General features: G+C 38.0%; 1 protein-coding gene across 6 annotated transcripts in view; it reads right to left on the bottom strand.

The window, feature by feature from the left end:
- SYT1 (synaptotagmin 1) overlaps window positions 1–20,012 on the bottom strand; it is a 527,282-nt gene that overhangs the window by 253,052 nt on the left and 254,218 nt on the right. For 2 of the 6 annotated variants that reach the window (XM_084796605.1, XM_084796607.1), the window contains one exon: window positions 4,498–4,621. The exons of the other annotated variants lie outside the window; for them this stretch is intronic. The gene's annotated coding sequence lies outside the window, so the exon portion shown is untranslated. The remainder of the gene's footprint in view (window positions 1–4,497; window positions 4,622–20,012) is intronic. 6 annotated transcript variants of the gene reach the window in all.

Here is a 20,012-nt window from a genome sequence, read left to right on the forward strand (position 1 = left end):
CTGTGCTAAGTGGACCTCTGCAATGGTGCCTTAAAAGCACAGAAATCCATCGTGTACACATTTCTTATTTATTCTCTGGAGAGGTACAATTGAGTTGATATTGCCTTTGTGATAACAGCATGTGTTATGCTACTGATCTCTCTCTCTCTCTCTCTCTCTCTCTCTCTCTCTCTCTCTCCTCTCCACACACCCTCTCTTCCCCCCCCATGCCCCCTCTCTCTCTGCTCCCCCATCTGGAATAAAAAAGAAGCTGTAGACCTAGGAAGGAATATAATGCACATACGTATGACACAAACAACTGGTTCACATCATAAATGGTAGAAAACCACACCACAGAGGAACAGCGCACTGTTCTTTTTTGACTCAGTATTTGACTGACAATCCGATTGAAGAAATGAAGGTTGGGCATTAAGCCCAGTCCAATAGAATGTTAAAAGACATAACAATGTTTGAAAAAAATTATCCGTCAAGATTGAAAAAGGTTTAAAATTACAGGCTTAGTGGTAGATTATCTAAATTCAACCTTCCAGTTGGATACCTCCTTGTCTAATATAGTATTTTTCCCCCCACAAAATACAAAGTACTTTCTTTGGTAATTGTGCCTTTGTACAATAGGTAATTTATTTGACTAAATCAAAATAGGGCCACATGACCTGCTTATGAAAGAGAACAGCTAACAGCAGAGTTTTTAGCATTGTCAGACTTGTGGGAAAATTGACTGACTGCGTTCAGTCGTCTCAAGTTCTTCAGGACTTCGTTCCTTCACTGAGTATGCATGTTAAAAGTGCTTTGAGTATAGTTGCTAAGAAATATAGGCCTTGATCTGTATCAAATTCTTGGTTCCTTAGGAAGCCTGAGCTCCCGGCAACACCAATGCTATAGCTTGCACAGCTACCAGAAAGAAAAACCATGGGAGCGATGCCTCCATGGAGTCAAATCAGTTCACGTGTGTCTATTAGTTCTTTAAAAAAGAGGAATAGACTCTGAGATTCTATCTTCCACCTATCAGAATGGCAAAGATAAAAAATTCAAGTGACACCACACGCTGGCGCGGATGTAGAGAGAGAGGAACACTCCTTCATTGCTGGCGGGAATGCAAACTAGTACAGCCACTTTGGAAATCTATCTGGCACTGTATCAGAAAACTGGGAATAGGGCTTCCTCAAGACCCAGCTATTCCACTCCTTGGAATATACCCAGAAGATGCTCCAGCACACAACAAGAAAATTTGCTCAACCATGTTCATAGCAGCCTTATTCATAATAGCCAGAACCTGGAAACAGCCTAAGTGTCCCTCAGTAGAAGAATGGATAAAGAAACTGTGGTACATTTACACTATGAATGTCTTCACTTATCAGGAAAGTAAGACAGAGGGGAGGTCATCCTATTGGGACTCTAGGTGAGAGAAGCATGGGAGAATGGGGAAATAGAAGGATCCAGAGGGTCCTGGGAACCTACAGGAAGAACATTATGATGGGCAGATCTGGGCCCAGGGGTCCTGCTCAAACTATGGCACCAGCCAAGGACAATACATGCAGTAAACTTCGAACCCTTACCCAGATCTAGCGAATGGACAGGACACTCTCCACAGTCAAGTGGAGAGTGGGGTCTGACTTTCACATGAACTCTGGTGCCCCATACTTGACCATGTCCCCTGGATGGGGAGGCCTGGTGGCACTCAGAGGAAGGATAGCAGGCTACCAAGAAGAGATTTGATACCCTATGAGCAGATACAGGGGGAGGAAGTCCCCCTCAGTCATAGTCATAGGGGAAGGGAGTAAGGGGAAAATGGGAGGGAGGGAGGAATGGGAGGATGCAAGGGATGGGATAACAAATTAGATGTAATAAGAATAAATGAATAAAATATATTTTAAAAAGAGGAATAGGAGAGGATGTTTTAAATTCATGACCACACACACACACACACACACACACACACACACAGACACACACACACACACATATACATACACGTACACATATGCATACATACACACATACACACACACACATATCAGTTGGGGGCTTAATGGCCAATTAACATTGAAGACGTTTTGAAGTCTAAATTCTGGATAATAGCAGACAAAACGAGGGAACTTTTTCTCTCCCACATGCAAAAGGTGTACCACTGAGTGTGGAATGTCCCTGTGACGCAGAAATGATTCAGACAAATGCAAATAATGCTCTGGATTTGTGGAGGCAGTGGCAGATGTGGCGTTGCTTGGCTAATGTAATATCCTGATGATGGAACAATTCTGTTTTGGGTCACTGAAATTTATGCACACATCAAATGATCCGATTTCTCACGAGCATTTGCTGCATCATCCACAGAATGAGTGATACATTCTTTATCCCTAGAGCTGTAGAAAGAGAAGATCAGAAACAGCCTAAAATGTCAGCAACGGGTTCAATAAGTAAGATAAAATTTAAGAGAAAAATATAAAGTAGTGCATTTAATTTTATGACAAGATGGCCTCAACTCAAGAAATGTCAGCTATACGAGATTTATTCCAGCACTGAATGTGAAAAAGCAGCGAAATCATACTAAATACCAATGAAAAATCACATACATGCTAAAGAAGAGAACCGAAGTTTGCTTCATATCCAGTCATTAGCAGTCTACTAAATTATGAAGTAGTCAGGGCTACTAGAAGTAGCTTGCATGAGTTATCACAAGAGCATTGACAGAGTGGACCCTGTTTGAGTGGGTAAAGTTTTATAAGTTAAGCAACAGAAACACTAAAGAAAAATTGAAAATGTATCTCTTGAGGGTATAAGGCAGAAATGCTGTCATCAGAACCGAAGACTGCCCTATGTTACCATGTTGTACTTGTAAACTAGAGTGTTTCTTTGGTCTTTAGAGTGTTTATGATGCGAATGAAAGAACTCACAAAAGGTTTCAACAAAACCTTTAAGTTTCTATCTTCCTGTATGTAATCTAATGATGAGTAGCACAGGACTTTGAGTGACTGCATCTTCCTAGGCATGGACACAATTCTTCCTATTTCCTGCTGTTACAGCATGGGATTCAAGTGGCTGTTGCTTTCACTGCCATTTTATTTTATTATAGGCCATAGAAGAATTATATCTTGGATTAATGGATTAATAAGGCTATATGCTTGTTGTATGAAAACCTACTCAAATTTTGTACAATTGAAGATTATATTTGTATACGTGTAAGACTCCTGTCAGTATCTAGCATACAATGCTGGATGCCAGGAGGAGCAGGCCCAGCTCAAGTCTCTGTCTGTCTGTCTCTCTCTGTCTGCCTCTGTCTGTCTCTATGTCTCTGTGTCTGTCTGTCTGTCTGTCTGTCTGTCTGTCTGTCTGTCTGTCTGTCTGTCTCTCTCTCTTCCTCTCCTCCCCCTCTCTCACACACACACACAGTTTGTAATTTGTTTAAGTATTTCGGTTTGCTTTCAGCGCTCTGTAAGGAAGTAAGAACAGTTTATAAATTTACAGACACTCTGGCTTTGTACACTGGGCATGCACTATGAGCCAGGAGGGTTTTTAACCAAGAGCCTTAAGCTCAGGGCCCCCACTTAGCCACTTAGTAGTTGCGTGATCCTGTGGTGGGGGTTGTCAGAGTTTAAAAACAAGAGACTTGAATGCGTAGCATGCAGGTGTTTGTAAGTATCATGTCACATATTGGCACGTAAAAGTTGGCACAAAATTTTCTTAGCTCTGTTTTGTAGAAGCCAGAACAACTTTTTTTTTTGTCTAAGCTTAATGTACTTTAAAGTTATATACTTGAATTGTTTTATATTTTTCCTGGTGGCAGTCTTTCATGCCATAGTTTTGCTCCTCTTGCAGTGGTTAGATGAGTTTCATATTTATTTTATGTTCCAGAGGTACTTTCAACATAGCACATATACAGCTGAATGGTTATTCTTTTCAACCAAGCTACCATGGCATACCCTAGTCTCTGTTCTCTGTGGGAGATGCATTTCGAGACTCTCCCCCAAGGTGCCTGAAACCATGTACCAAACCCCCCAGATACTATTTTATTCTATGCATGTACACCAGACTATAATAGGCTCTAACATAAATTTAGGACAGTAAGAAATTATCAACAAAAAGTAACAATAACAAGTCCAATAATAGGTAGTGAATAATAAGTCTGATAACATATAGCAACAGAACCTATACGGGCTTGCTCTTTCTCTTTGTATTGAAATACTGCATCAGGCATATGTTTTTTGTTGTTGCCATTTTCTGAAATAATAAAGGCCTACGTGATGAGGTGAAGGGAAGAAGATAGGGACTAGAAGCTGAGTACATGAGCATCATCCACAAGAAGACTTAGAGAGTCAATAAACCTGGGCCCGGGGGCCTCACAGAGACTGAACCACCAACCAAAGAGCATGCATGGGCTGGACCAAGGCCCCACCACATATGTAGCAGATGTGCAACTTGGTCAACATGTGGGTCCCTTAACAAGGGGAGTAGGGGATATCTCTAACTCTGTTGCCTGCCTCTGGATCCCTTTCTCCCTACCTGGACTGTTTTGTCTGGCCTCAGTGGGAGAGGATGCACTTAGTCCTGCTGTGACTTGATGTGCCAGGGTGGGTTGGTACCCATGGGGGGCCTCCCTTTCTCTGGGAGGAGAGGAGCGATACGGCTATAATAGAGATATAAAGTGAATAAATTAATTAATTAATAGAGGAAAAGGTACCTTGACAATTGAACAGATATCTAAGACAGTGATCTGACCAAAGGGTAGGTAGCATCCATTGTCTACATGTGAAACAAAGGGTGACAGAGTAGGAAGATGTGACACTACATGAAATTACTCAGAATAGCACACAGTTTAAACTTTCAATTATGTTTTCTGGAATCTTCTATGTAGCATTTTTGGACCATACTGTTTATGTTGCTTGAATCCTAAAACTGCAGGCTAAAATAAATGACAGTTTGTTAGTGCTTTCCTTATGACAATTACAGGTAAACTCAGTCACCATATGCTCTGTGACCTGTTGATTAGCGGGACTGCCAGATTTTCTTCTCTCAGCCAAGTATCATCAGTGATCAACACTTTCAAAGTGACTTCATCTTTTCATTTACTACTTATGTTTTCTACTGATCCAAGTCAATATCATGTCATAAGACAAACTCATGTGTTAATCATAAGTCTATAAGTCTTTCAGATTTTAAGACATTATCTTATAAACATCTTGACATTACTGACTATTCTGAAAGCTCTCTCTCTCTCTCTCTCTCTCTCTCTCTCTCTCTCTCTCTCTCTCTCTCTCCATCTGCATTCTGCAGCACAACTAAGTTCCATAATTGCATTTCCAAACTATCTTATATTCATTACAATTTCTTCCACTCAATCACTACTGGCAACTTTTCCCAACTTCCCCATTGTACTCAATCATTATTTTTTTCAATTAATTTATGTTCTAATTTACTCAGTGGTTGGAGTCAGTGATTCACTCTACCTTTGCCTGAGTTATTATAAACTATAACTCATGAGAATTGAGATGAATTTAGTATTAAATTCCAAACATTTATAAAATGTGAATGCATATTATGATGGATTATATCTAAATGGGAGGATTTTTCTTTCTTAGTGTTTCTACCAATAAAGCACCTTATAGTTTATGATACCTTGGTTATCTTTGATGAGATGTCCTAATACTTTCCTGAATATGTGCCCATCCTTTAGGTCTTCTGTTTCTTTTGCCTCACAATGCTTTTTGTGTCAGTACTCATTATAGATAATGCTGAGTTTAACTTTGCCTAATCCCTAACTCAATTTGTTCATTTCACTTTCCCCATTATCCAGGCAAATTCTGCCATCCGGTATTCTTCCTAACCATTTACATCTATTTACCAACTTTGGAGTCTATATTCATTTACAAGATAAGAAAATCCAGGACCTTTATGGGAGCACAGAAAGTGCTTCCCAATCTGCCCCTGATGGAATTTTCCTACCTTTCATATCTCCCATACAATGTAAACATCTTAAAAAAAAACAATTATTATCAAGTCATACTGAACAAGCTGTCATGCCCCAGGACATGTAATGTGATTTGTTTTGAAGGACTTCTTTGATCAAACTCAAGCTATCTTTTAGAGTTCACTTTTCATATCACCTCTCAGAAGCATTTCTTACTTCTCCCTGAGAGAGCCATCATCCTACATTTTTTATTGTATGGTGCCTAAAAACATGGACTCGGGAGGGAGAATCTGACTGTATGCTAATAAGTTTGTAAATGACTTAAACTCTCTGGGCCATGTCTTCCCATATATATATCATATATATATGGGACATATATATATGTCCCTCATGATAGCTCTTTTGTGATAGCTCTTGATATATAGGCATTCACTGAATAAATACTGCCATTACACCAGAATTGAATCAACGCTTTTGACCATGCCATGCATCCAAATGGATAAAACATATGGTCAGGTTCTATGTCTACAAAGAGTTAAATAATTTGGGTTTTACTTACAGTGGGGGTATTTCTTGCTACCTTCTGCTGCAAAAAGTAAGTCTTAAAAGGATAGACCTGAGGTTGATTCTGTATAGCTATTTTGATTTTTTTTTTATCCCCATGACAGTCTCTTTTTAGTTTTTAATTGCCTGAGGAGCATGACCTAGTGTCATAGCTTCAGCCAGATGAATCAAAGCCTGACAGTCATGCCAATAGAACAGTTTGCTTTTAAAAGGTCAGTGCTAAAACGCTCCCCTGCAATATGCTGCAAATAGTTCACTTTGTCTTATGAGTGAACTGGCTGACATTAGAAAGGACAGGATCATACATACAGTGAGTGGGTTTCAGAAATGGCAACAGAAGGCATGGGTGACCCAGACCCACAGCGAGGCTCAGGTTAAACTCCTCCTCTCTTCCTTGTACCTTACCCTCACACCTCAACTCCCTCCTGCTTCTTTCTCATCTTTGTCTGTCTCTCCTGCCTAAGCAAATCTTGAAGGTGAAGCATCAGGAGCCTCCTATCTGTGATAGTGAAGGACAAGGTTTGCCAACTGGCAGTGATGCTTATCCGGTGGGACATACTACAGACTGAAGCCACTTAGGCCATTTAAGCTAAGTTTGACTAAGTTTTCTTTCTTTCCTTTTTATTGAAACTTTTCATTTATTTATTTTGTTGAATTGTTGAAATTTCCTTTTTTGTGTCTCCCAACTTTCATATATATATATTAAATATATATACATTTAATTATTAAATATTAAATTAAATATATATACATTTAATTTTTACATATATATTATTATACATATATACAATAAACTACCTACAGCAAGAAGATTTACAAAATGAGTTCAATAGATTGAGCAGTCTGCATGTTTTCAGGTCATCTTTGGTAAGCCCATACTCTGAACAGTAGATCTTCTCTAAGACACTAATAAATTTACATGAGAAGCTATGCATGAAAGGAACATCCATGGGCATCCCTGATATGTAGGGGTAACAGGACATTAAACATTGGTTGTGGCCATCATATTTAGAAAGAACTATATCAGTGATATGCTCAGATGTGCCGCTTTATTAACAGAGGCGACACTGAGTCCTTTTTCTCTCTAAAAGAAGTCATCAGCCAAGGACAATACATGCAGTAAACTTCGAACCCCTACCCAGATCTAGCCAATGGAAAGGACATTCTTCACAGGTGAGTGGAGAGTAGGGTTTGACTCTCACACAAAGTCTGGTGGCCCATATTTGACCACGTCCCCTGGATGGGGAGGCCTGGTGGCACTCAGAGGAAGGATAGCAGGGTACCAAGAAGAGACTTGATACCCTATGAACATATACAGGGGGAGGAGGTCCCCCTCAGTCACAGTCATAGGGGAGGGGAGTAAGGGGAAAATGGGAGGGAGGGAGGAATGGGACGATACAAGGGATGGGGTAACAATTGAGATATAATATGAATGAATTAATAAAATATATTTAAAAAGAAGTAATCATTGTGCCAATCTCATGTGAGTTTGATCGTAGCATAAGGTCTTAATGCACTGATGATACACTTGGCTTACAATCTATGATGTGGTACCAGGGTGACCGAATGTTAGGCTAAAGTGGATCTTAATGTGTTTCTTCTGGAATGACAAAACAGACTTACCATTAGAAGTTTGCCAGAAAATGTGTCTTTCATTTTAATGATAAATAGAACATATTTTAAAATATTACCCCATAAATCTAAGGCATTATAAATTATTCATTGATTTTAAACAAAACATGCGCAGTTGACTTGGAATCCAGATGAAAGGAAAGTTTTAATCAATTTTTAAAAGAATATAATGCCAACAACAACAACAACAAAAAACTCAAGCAGGTTTGATTATTGACAGAACAGAGACAAGTGTCAATTTCTATGTTGAACAGTGGGATTCTAGGGATCTCCTATCTTTCCTGAATTTTTAAATAATTGAGATGAAAGATTACTTCAATATTCAGAGACAGATGCTAGCTCATTTGTGCAGAAAGCCCATTCTAATGCTTTGTTCCCTCCAGCATAAAATGCGTTCTCTTACCATCACCTTCCAACTGCATTCTTTATTTTCATCTCTTGCATTTTGCGCTGTAATTATGGGGGACATAGTTCTTTAGTGTGTCCTTTAGCAAAAGATCACATGTACTAAACAATCTCATTTTCCCATTAACTTGATATAGCTAAACCTTCAGCTTTTAAATGTGCCTCATTAATTTAACCAAGTAGGCACCTTCTTCTTGCTGTGGCTCATCAGATGCACAGCTGAAGTGTTTGGGGGAAGTTATAAGGAGGTGTGCTGGCCATCTGCTCATTTCCCTTGTGAGTAGAGACAAATTCCTGGCTCTCCTGTCAGTTTCCGGTGGATCTGTAGTCCTCGACATTCCTAATGCCATGACCCTTTAATACAGTTCCTCATGTTGTGGTGGCCCCCAACCATAAAAGTATTTTCATTGTTACTTCATAATTGTATTCTGCTACTGTTATGAACCATAATATCTGTGTTTTCTAATGGTCTTAGGCAGCCCTCATGAAAGGGTCATTCAAACTCCAAAGGGTTAATAACCCACAGGTTGAGAACCATTGTGGATGTATTTAGTAAAGACCACCACTAAGCTCTAGTATGTAGACAAGGACAAGAAAGAAGGCAGTTGTATCCTCCACGGGTGGTGGCCATGTTCATCCCAAGGGCTAAGCTCATGAGCGGTGACTTCCCAATTGTCCTCACACACTCTCACTTGCATTATGCCTTCCATGCCCCTTCCTCAAATGTGGTTCAAGATCTCTACTCATGGCCATGGTGCAATCCCTGTTTAGGTGCCATGCTCCACAACAGTAATATTTTCAGAACACTTCTCAGGTGTTTTCCCATTTCCTGTTGAAGCATGTAGCATCAGCTTCTGAATCACGCATTATGATCTCCTCCCCCTCTTCCTGGTAGTGTTTTTTGTACTTTGCCCATAGAGGTGTTTTGAGAATTAAATATATTCTTACCACAGTTCTGAGAACAATGTGGGAAGTACTATCACGTAACATGGACCTAATCAAAAATAATGTTTTTCTCAAATATTGGGAGCTGGTTTATGAGTTTTAACATGATTTTGAGTGCTGTAGCTTGGATTTATTCATATACACTTAACTTACCAATAGATATTAATACAGACTCATAAGCTCTGACTCAATTTTATACTCTTGCTTGGTAGACAATGCTTTAAGACTGTGTGTGTAGGGGTTTTGGTGGGCTTATAGTTGACAAAAAACAAAGGTGCAATTCTCAGATTTACCAGTTAAAATCTGTTGGTTTTCCTAAATTCTTTAGCCTTTCTAAACGTCTGTTGAACTAACCCTTATATAAAATGTTATTAGTAGTAACGTACAGGTTGACCATCTTTCTAATTGATGACCATACAATTTGCCTTAACTTCTGAACTCAATGTGTTACTGAGAGCTTCAACAGATAGACTCTAGAAAGAAAATGGCACCATTATGATGATTCATTTTAATTAAAGAATTATGATCTTAGAAACTTAGCAAGACATTCTGATGAAAACTGAATGATTTTTTTCTCATGCCAGAGAGATTACCCTGAGTTTAGCTTATTGAAGAAGTAAAAGTATTTGAAAATAACACTGTTAGACTGAAAAGATTATCACTGTAGAGAGTTTGATTCAGATTTCTCCTACTCTGGGTACTTTGTATAAAATGTTCTTTCCCATCTACGCACATGTTTATTTTTGTCATAATTAATGTGCCCATATTGATAACCAGCTGAACGTTTTATCCTTATTATTCTAAGACATACATGCCAGTAGTGACCTATATGCTACCCATATGGTAGTTCAGTTTCATTTTTGAAGAACAGAGTTTCATTTTTTTTTACCATGTTTAATTGATATTTATCCATAATTTTAATGAACATTAGCTAGAATCATAGGTTTATCTATTTGACTACTGAGAACAGTACTTCTATCTAACTTAAAGGTTTTATTTTCTAGGGGACAAGAAATCCGTGATACTAAGTAAATTAGTTAACTCCCAGTTCCTGAACCCCCAGCCCACCATGCCAATGGAATATGTGTGTTACCTCTGTGTCCTTCCTGGCACAACAATATTCCTTCCTTACAAATCTCTTATAGTCTCAGTGTTCAAAATGTCCAAATTTCATTTTACTTGCCTTCTCGTTACTGTTCCTGATACAGCTGACATTATTTTCTGTCATCCATCCATTATCATCTATCCAACCATCCATCCATCCATCCATCCATCCATCCAACCGACCATCTTTTTCTCTCTATAAGTACACAAGAAGTAGTTGCAATGTCTCAGAGACTATAGGTACTGAAGAACTATAGTAAGAGTGAAGCCATGGAACTCCTCCAGTTTATGTCCACCATGAAGACAGATTGGGAAAGAAGAATTACCATTTAGGGTGTAGAGTATTTATTGGGAAGCTCAGGGAAAAGGTGGTGTCTCACAGAGGATATGACCTTGGCAGGAGTTCTGGAGGCTGGAATGCTTTAGTCATTCCCTTATGGATGGATGAGCTTGGTACTTATCAATATTTTCTATTAAACTATAATGCTTTACCAAGGTCTAAGGCAACATTTTCAGCCATTTCAAGTAAAATGTTGTATGTTATCATCACCTAAGCAAAAAGTTAGTTAGAAAATTATTTTATACTATTTGCTATTACAGATAGTTTAGACAGAATTTTCACTTCAACCTTAAATATATACACATTCATGTAGTTCGTTGTGCTTAATTTAATTATATTTAGATCAACAGACTCTACAGAGGGAACTCCCTTAGTTGAATCAAAAACCTTATGCAGAAATGACTTGAGTCTTTTCACTCAAGATTTTACACTTCTATATTTTTAAGTAATATTTCCAAACAGCAATAAAATCAGTGCTCACTCTCAAAGACTTAAAACAGACAGACACAGTTTTCCTTCATAATAACATCATCTGAGGTTAGAAGGGGTCTATAATTCAAAAGGTCAAATGGAAAATGTTAATGAAAGCAGAATGTAGTCAAGTCAAATAAAATAAGAAAATAAATCTAAATTTTGCTGCGGGCACTGCAAATCAGATTGAAATGATCATTTCAGAAGAAAGCAGCTGTTCACCAAAATTTGGCATTCTTAGATTATTTGCCCACATGTCTTTTTTGAACATGAGGGTGTGTCACTCTTCCAACCTTAATAACCCAAATAATTTTATGTACAAGAACTAATCTAAAAGATTATGAAAAAGATAATTTAAGGATGAGGATTTAACAAAATAGGTCAGAAAACCTTGTCAAAAGACTAATTACCAGTATTTAATAAAGAAAGCCAATGGGTAATTTCAAATATAAATGTTTTAGAATCAAATTACTGACATTTTAATAGTGATTAAACAAGTCTGTGATCATTATTGTTTCAGCCCTGCAGGAATTAATTTAAGTTTTTGCAAATCTGGGTCTAGCACCGCATGTTTTTGGAAACAGTGGCACGTTGCGTACAATTGCAGATCTGGTCCTATAGCACAGTGCCCACTAATGTTCCGTGGTATTGTCAATGATAATGATGCACAGTGGGTGGTGGTGGTGGTGGTGAGACACTTTATATCTTTGTGACTTTGTGGGATCTATTAGTTCCCAGAAGCCTGTGTTTCGTAGCTGATCTCAGGGTGGGCCTGTGAAGATGACTGGAGAATGAAATTCTCTTGAAATGTGAAGTATCAATTTCAAAAACGGATAGCAATTTAACAGCAGAATTAATTTTGCATGATTTTATGTTTCTTTCTTTCTTTTTTTTTTTAAGATCATCACTGAGAAATGCTTGCATTGTCTGTCCCAAATTGATTCTTTTTATCTCCTGGTCTCTAGGCTTTCAGAACGGTTTTTAACAGGAGACTGGAAGGAATTTGCTGCCCACTCATGGTGATGCTTCAGCAAAGGTTCTTCAGAATGGATCAAAGGCTGTAATTTCCATGCCATTTCTGTCCAATTTTCTTTTCTCCTAATGTTTTCATTTTTTGAAATGCCTATGATTGCAATCCAATTTTGCCCACACAGCACTGCATGCCTAAACGAGGCATTTATCACAAACTTTTTGTCTTTTTGTTGCTTGAGATTTTATTTGCTTAGAAATCTTTTTTTCCCCCATTAATGTTTACCACTCAAGCCGCATTACAATTACCTTCAGTAATTACTACCTGTTGCGGCTTATATTATTCCATTCTCCAGATGTGGCATCAAAGGTTGCTATTTCAAAACAATTATATGTTGCTGTGGGAACTCAATTCCTACTTCACCAAATAAAGATTTCCTTACGGGTCCTTGGAAAGTTTTCTCTGTGTCCCTCATCCTGATTTGCACATGCTAAAACTTTAAGATGCCTGTGGCTGACATTGCATATGTATTCTCAGGGAGGTTTTTTAAGCTTAGAGAGTGTCTTGGAGTCCATGTATGAGTGATTGTATTTTGAATCATTGCGATGATCCTGTTCAAATCTGCGATGAACCAGGCACCAGTGAAAGACTTTGAAATACTTATTAGTTACTGACTTTTCAACTGAAGATCTAGTAGTAGAGTTACACATCATAAACTCTACCTAAACTAGTTCAGAACTTTGCCACAATGGTAATAAGCAATCCAAAATCTTTCCTCATCCTGAAAATTTTTAAAGAAATTAACAAGGTACTCTAGATCTACAAATAAACAAACCAAACCAAACCAAACTAAACCAAACCAAACCAAACCAAACCAAACTGGCTTCAGACCTTAAAGAATAGCTAGACAGTTTCTATTTTTGTCTTTTAATATCAGGGCACTGGATAGTGTATTTGCTAAAGGTGTTGAGTCTTTTCACATAAAATCATGGGATTAAAAAGGATGACATCCAGAAAAAGGTGTCAGTTATGAGGCAAACATAAGCATCTTAACGGCTATTTTGGCTATCACTGCAAAGATGGCTCTTATAGCTGCAATTTGGATTTTGGAGTTGTACTTTATTTTCCAAAGCACCATGCTGTTTAGGCTTCCTGTCATCTTCATCTGTAGACACATCACACAGTGTTGTCCTCACATATGCGGTACAGATTTAAAATCCTTCAGAAAATATTCCAGGATGTATTTCAATGGGTTCCATGAAGATATATTGGAAAGTTTATTACTTTCAGAACTGCTAGCGTGCAGATGCTATATATATATAGCTTCTTGCTTCTGAGATGGGTTTCTAAAGTATACTATCATCTCACATGTCTCTATGCTTTGCCTTCTCAGTCTGAGGTTTGACCCAGGTGTGGTACTGGCGCTGTTTATGAGGGTTGGGCAAAAAAGCTTGGTTTGATTTAATACTTTGACAATCACCTGTGTGTGCCTCATCAAATGTATCGAATATCCTTAAGTCTTAGTTTTTGCTTTTGTAAAGGAAGGATACATGAGAGACTGTAACAAAAGGGTCAGTTTGAGACTTGACCATCTGTAAATGACTTCTAGTCCTTTATCAGACAGTCTTCTAAAATACAGTTAATTTACATCCTCTCTTAACCTGTTTTCACTTAAATGTACAAGGCTAGGCTATTGGGTCAAGGTTAGGCAACACATTTTTTCCCCCACTTAAAGCCTTTGAGGTCTAAAATGGATAGTTTTCCTGTGTTTTTTTCTTCTTCCTGTCCTCCATAGGCCCTGAAATGCTAAGTGGACAAACAGAGGCAGTGCGGACAGTATGCTGTTCAAAGCTTAAGCTCTGGGTTCTAACAGCTGAGGGTTGAGTCATTGGTCTGTAATATTGGGAAGTTACCCCTGTTTTTCTGTTTACTCATTATAAAACAAAGTTGTTGCTAATGCAATTGTACTGATTTATTGGTGTGATAAATATGTTTTAATACATAAGATGTTTAGCATGGAGGCATAACCTGTGTGTCATGAGCACATACAAGTTATAGCCATTTTTAATGAAGACAAGAGTTGTGATAATCTTAAACTTAGTTCTTGCAAAATTCCAAAATTTGGTTTTGGATGAAAGTATTTTAAAAATCAGAAAAAAATAAAACTTAAGTATCTTGTTGATTATGGAGATGTCTTTAATACCAATTTATAGCAATAAAAACATTAATTTATTCATTTCTTGAAAAATAATATTATAAATAAAATGAGTAGATTTTAAAAAAAGGTAAATCAAAGAGGATTGGACAATGTATTATTTGACACAGTTAGTACATGCTCTGTAAGAGTACACAGACTTGCTATCATCCAAAGTGTCTGAGTGAAGACTGGGCAGGACTGGGTATGACCTTGGTAAGATTTTACAGTGGAACATTCTTTAGACACTAAGATCAATGATTAGAGAATTGGTCAAAACTTGAGAAAAACAATTCCCAAAAAGCCGAACTGGAGATAGGCCAAAAGTGACTTATTAATTGCATTGAAAAATATGCAGAGCCGGGCATGGTGGTGCACGCCTTTAACCTCAGCACTTGGGATGGGACGCAGAGGCAGGCAGATCGCTGTGAGTTTGAGGCCAGCCTGTTGTACAAAGTGAATTCAGGAGAGCCAAGGCTACACAAAGAAACCCTGCCTCGAAAAACAAAACAAAACAAAACAAACAAACAAAAAAGGAAAGTATGCAAAGAGAATATTCTAGTCCTTTTCAATGCCAAGTTTATTAAATATAAGAGATATTTAAAAACTAGATATATAGTAGTTTATATTCAAAGTGCTGTAAATGTTTACTTTTGTCTATATTTTTTCTTTTTAATAAATAAATCTCTTATCAAAATCAAAATGAATGAATTTATACAAGCCAGGCTTTCATTTTCCATCCTGTGAATAATCGCTGCAATGATTTTTAACCAGAGAATGACTGACACAGGCATTAATTGCCTCTTCTGGTTATTACAGTCAGACTCTGGCTTTTACTTTCTCTTAGCACCAAGTCCACATTTTTGCATCTTCAGATTTAATGTAACTCATTCTAAGCAGCTTCCATTTCCCCACTGTGTACTTCTCCATTAGGAGAATGGAATTCCAATAGTGAGAAATGACTCAGCAGGAAATCAAATAGATTCTGTCCAACCAATATCTTTGTTAAAGACGGCATGGCAACCATACCACTAGTTTTACTTTATAAAAATAAGCCCAAGATAAGTTTGTATATTCCTAGGTAATTCACAGCCATGCAAAGAACACACAAAGTGGTTTGCTTAAAGATGACGATGTCCACTGACTAATTTATCTTTTGCCTAAACTAATGAGTGTTTGATCTTCATTTGGTCAATTAATATTTATTATTCATTCATTAATTACTGAGAGGCAATGGTAGAGCCACCATAGTAAGTAGAGAGACAGACACGGCAATGAATAAGGTGCTAAAAACCCAGGCACTCAAAAAACAAATGAATAATCGCATATTGGCCTTCAAAAAAGGACTTAATGGAAGCTTATAAGACCTACCAGCATAAAGAAGGGTGCTATCCATGCAAAGTGACTTGTACTATTCCTTAAGCAGACTGATTTAAGAGCCTAAAACATTCATCTAGTAGTTAATGTGGAAACTTGTTAAAGAACCATGAATCTGGCACTGTAGCTCCATGCTGGAGCACACACAGGAATAGATGGGACAACTGCTTCTAAGTAAGAACAGACTGAGAAAATCACAGTACCACAGAAAAGAGAAACACTCATAGCAGACCAGCTTCTCCAGCATGGCTTGTAGGATTATTTCCTCCAGATGCCAAGAGACAGGGCATCATTGACTCAATAGAAACTTGATAGGAAACTCAATAGAGTTTCATTGTTTGCGACTTTGTGTCTAATTTTTGTAGCGAAACTGGAAAATTAGGTCTAACTGAAGTTCAATTGTCCCACAGGTAATTTCAGTGTGAAGTTCCTCTGTAAGTCTTTACTTTGATTATTTTCATCCTACTCATTTACTTTCAATCCTTAAGGAATTTACTTTCTTCCTTTCAACTTGTTATGTAAGAACAGAATTCAATTAAAAATGTTTATTGACTCAGACCATGGGTGAAGCAGCTTGCTATGTGATATTAAACATAAATGACATATTGTAAGAAATGCTTACTCCTAAAAAGGAATGAACAATAACCACATGAAATAATGTCCTGTGACAATACAAAAAGGACTAAATAAGATTGAAAATTAGGAGGAAACAGGAAAGTAAGGGACAAATTGACAAATTACAACAAAATAAAAAATAAGCTTAACTGTATTTTGCAGTAGCTAATGAAGACCTGACATCATAAAACACAATATTAATAAATGTCAGAGGCTAAAAATTTAACTATTATAGAGTATAAAGAATTTTATCAAAAGAGAAAAACAACCTAAGAGAAAAATCTTCTACCAACTTCCAGCCTGGTCATCCAACATACGAAAAGCAAAGACAAGATAAGGTCATAATTAGCAGTAAGAAAACTCAGTGAATGAAAATATAAAATGTGGCTTAAGCATCAGAAAAGACCTTTGGTATCCAGGTTTGTTGATCACATGGCTATTTTTAAGTAAAATAGAAAGAGCCCATGACTTGAGGCATTAGAAAGGACAACTTCATTAAGTTCTTCAATGGAAAACCACAAAACTGAGGAATAGGTTTCCGCACTGATTTCTGGTTTCTAGGTCTTTGTGACTGTTCCACTTTAAATGATCAGGAACTCATTTTCAGAACGTGCTTTTTTATTTTGTGAGCATATATCCCTTTATCACATTTGGAGAAGACCAATGTGAAACAAAAATGGTATTCGATCTAAAAGTAAAGGTTTCAAGAGTGAGAGTCACAAAGAAAAATAAATGTAAGTGTCAACTCCAGGAAAGATAGGACCAGGGAAAAGCCCAATGTGCTGGCCACACTTTATTCCTCATGTGTCAAGCCCCGAAATGTGCTAGAGATCCTTAACATCATGCCTTTGTTTTGATTTTTGACAGCACACATGGATACAAGGCTATTTCTCCTCAGAAAGGGCAAAATAGAATCACTGCTATCTAAAAATCAAAGGTTCTTGGGGGCTGAACCTTTGGCTACCTCCTTGGAAAACATTCTCAGAAACAAAATGAAGCATGCTATGAGGAGACTTGAGAGGCACGTGGGTCCTTCTGGTCCTCAGTCATCAGAACCCTGTATTGTAAAAAGTCTCTCTCAGGCATTGCCTGTCGAAGTATGAGGGTGACTGAAGCCTCAGAGAATTATTTTGGTAATGTTCTTTCCATTTCTATTTTGTGGAGTAGTTTGAAGAGTATCGGCATTAGCTCTTCTTTGAAGGTCTGGTATAAGAAGGCAGAGACATGAGCAAACAAATACTCAGCAAATAATTGCCAAGATAAATATTGAGGAAATAATCTAAACGCCCATTTCCTCTGTGGGTGTTTACCTTGCATTGATGGTGAGTATATACCTGTTCCAAAAACATTTCCAGGATTACTCAAATCCATGTTAGTAGATCTATCACATACACCAGAACCACATGTTTTGGCATTTAGTGTCTAAGGTTTCTGTTTTTCTAGTTTTGATTTAATCATGTGGAGTGACCAATCTAGACCTGAAACATGTGTGATCTGAGCCATGGTCATCTGTTAGCTGGGTGTTCCCGGAGAGGCCCTCTTTTCCTCATCCTAGTGTGGATGATGGAGCTAAGCTAAGGGCTGCTAAGCAACTCACTCCTGACCATTGGAAATGTAAGAAGGGTGTCACCAAGGAACACCCCCTGGGACTGATGCCCCTGTGCTTTGCATCATAAAGAAAGTATTTGCTATATTCTGGTGGATACATAATCCCTTTCGGCAGGTGCTATCGACTCTCCTTTCTTTGTGTGTTTTTGTGGACTCAGGAGGAATAAGGTTTGTGCCTTGCCAGAATATTAGAGAGCTTCGGTAATAGATGACACACTCTATCAACAGAAATTAAAAAGTAATTCTACCTATAGTAAAATAAATGAGCCAATTTTGAAGGAAATGATAAGTCAAGAGGTGAAGATGGATGTGCCGTTAGGCGAAGTCTGGAAGTCTAATGTGGTCAAGTGTGGTGTTCTCCATCCTCCTAACAGCTCACACAGCCCCTGATGTGCAGGAACGCAGGAGCCTGGTAGGCATTGCAAGGATGGGGCACACAGCATGGAGCCTCTTCTCCCAGTTGATTGTTTGGCTGCATTAGCATGTTAAATGCAGAATTATGGTGACATTAAATGCAGAACTAGGGTGACAGGATTTGGCTTTGGAGAAATCTGTAGCCTGAATTGGCATAATCTGCCATAGGGGTTATGGTTAGTATCTGTGCATTTTAGTCCTATTGATGTTTCTTTTCAAGGGGACAGTGGATGATTATTTCATCTTTTAAGTGTGATCAATGTGCGGATTGTGTGTGTGTGTGTGTGTGTGTGTGTGTGTGTGTGTGTGTGTGAGAGAGAGAGAGAGAGAGAGAGAGAGAGAGAGAGAAAAGCTAGAAAAGGCATGATTTAAGGGAAGTGAGCATGGCTGCCTGCTCTGATTTGAGCCCTGATTTGTGTTTTCAAACTACTACGGAAGGGCAAATGACCGGGGTGTGAGAGAAGCATGACTTCTGAAGGTTGTGGAGCCAACGTTTTCTTTGATTTTCTTGTGGGATTGCAGCTACCCCATCAGGGCTGAGGACCACTGCTGCTGGCACTCAATGTTCCCTGTAAGAAGAATGACAGTTCAGAAGACTAAAGCTTTTTTTTTCCTTCTGTGACAATGAAAGATAAATCTTGAGCATAACAAAGTGATGAAGATATAAACTAATGAAAACTGCCAGTGGGAAAACTTACTTATGGCTGCTTGAAAGATTGCTTAATAAGTTATACTATAACACCACACACACACACACACACACACACACACACACACACACACACACACACACCATATGCCCATCTATTATTTTAATTATATTACTTTTTTGGGTTATGTGTTATGCACGTGTACGTGATGCTTACTAGTCCCATTGTTCCTATGGTAACAATTGCTCCTAGCAACATGAAGAGATCTTAATAGGATCTGTGTTTTAACAATTTTTGGAATGTCATCAGAGGAAGCTGTTGTACTCTCTATACCTAACCAGCCATTCTTTCTTTTAAAACATAAAATCTCCTAAAAAAATGATAGTCTTGCAAGTTGGCATGAACATCATATAGGGTTTAATGTTTTTGTTAATAAGTCGGCTTCTTATTTGCTGATACAATTTGAACTGAATCTCTTGCCTTAAGGTGCACTGGAGACGTAAGGGTATGCCCCCTGCAGAGTCTATTTCAGCTTGCTGTAAGCAAAAGTCATCATCTTCTAAGCATTCTAAAGCTTGCTTAAATCTTATAAATAAACCATTCTCTCATTTAGAACACTAGCTCTTGGACTCATATACATATATATACAGCAATAAGAGATAGACATCTGAAGAGAGTCTGGTTTTCAGGAAATTAAAAGTAACAACAAGCATGTTGTTCTGTGACACAAAAGAGAAATGAAAATCCATGTAGACCTGTGGTATGCTCAGAGTTCTTTATTTCTCTTTTTACTAATGCTTGCTTTTGATTGACTGAATTTT

Source organism: Acomys minous (genome assembly GCF_964271855.1).
Source record: "Acomys minous genome assembly, chromosome: 9".
In the NCBI taxonomy this organism is placed as follows: domain Eukaryota; kingdom Metazoa; phylum Chordata; class Mammalia; order Rodentia; family Muridae; genus Acomys; species Acomys minous.